The sequence below is a fragment of the Fukomys damarensis genome, unplaced genomic scaffold, assembly GCF_012274545.1.
Source record: "Fukomys damarensis isolate Sample0158 unplaced genomic scaffold, DMR_v1.0_HiC HiC_scaffold_33, whole genome shotgun sequence".
NCBI lineage: Eukaryota > Metazoa > Chordata > Mammalia > Rodentia > Bathyergidae > Fukomys > Fukomys damarensis.
Genome location: NW_022900945.1, coordinates 23,373,707 through 23,374,058, shown reverse-complemented (window position 1 = coordinate 23,374,058; position 352 = coordinate 23,373,707).

Sequence of the window (352 nt, the reverse complement as noted above, 5' to 3'; positions counted from 1 at the left end):
ATTCTCACTGGAGGAAAGATAGCCTCTTTAATAAATGGTGCTGGAAAAACTGGGTTTCAACTTGCCAAATATTAAAACTAGGCCTATGTCTCTCACCATGCACTAAACTAAAATAAAAATGGATTAAAGATCTAAATATTAAAACAGAAACACTAAACAGGCTGGAAAAGAGGTTAGGTAGAACTCTTGAAGACATTGATGTAGGAAAAGATTTTATGAACAAAACCTCAGCTGCATGTGAACTAGCACAAACAATCAACAAGTGAGATCATGAGATCACCACCTCCCTCAGAAATGCAGGTTCCAAGTTCGACAATCCCCAGTACCAAAAAAAAAAAAAAAAAAAAAAACC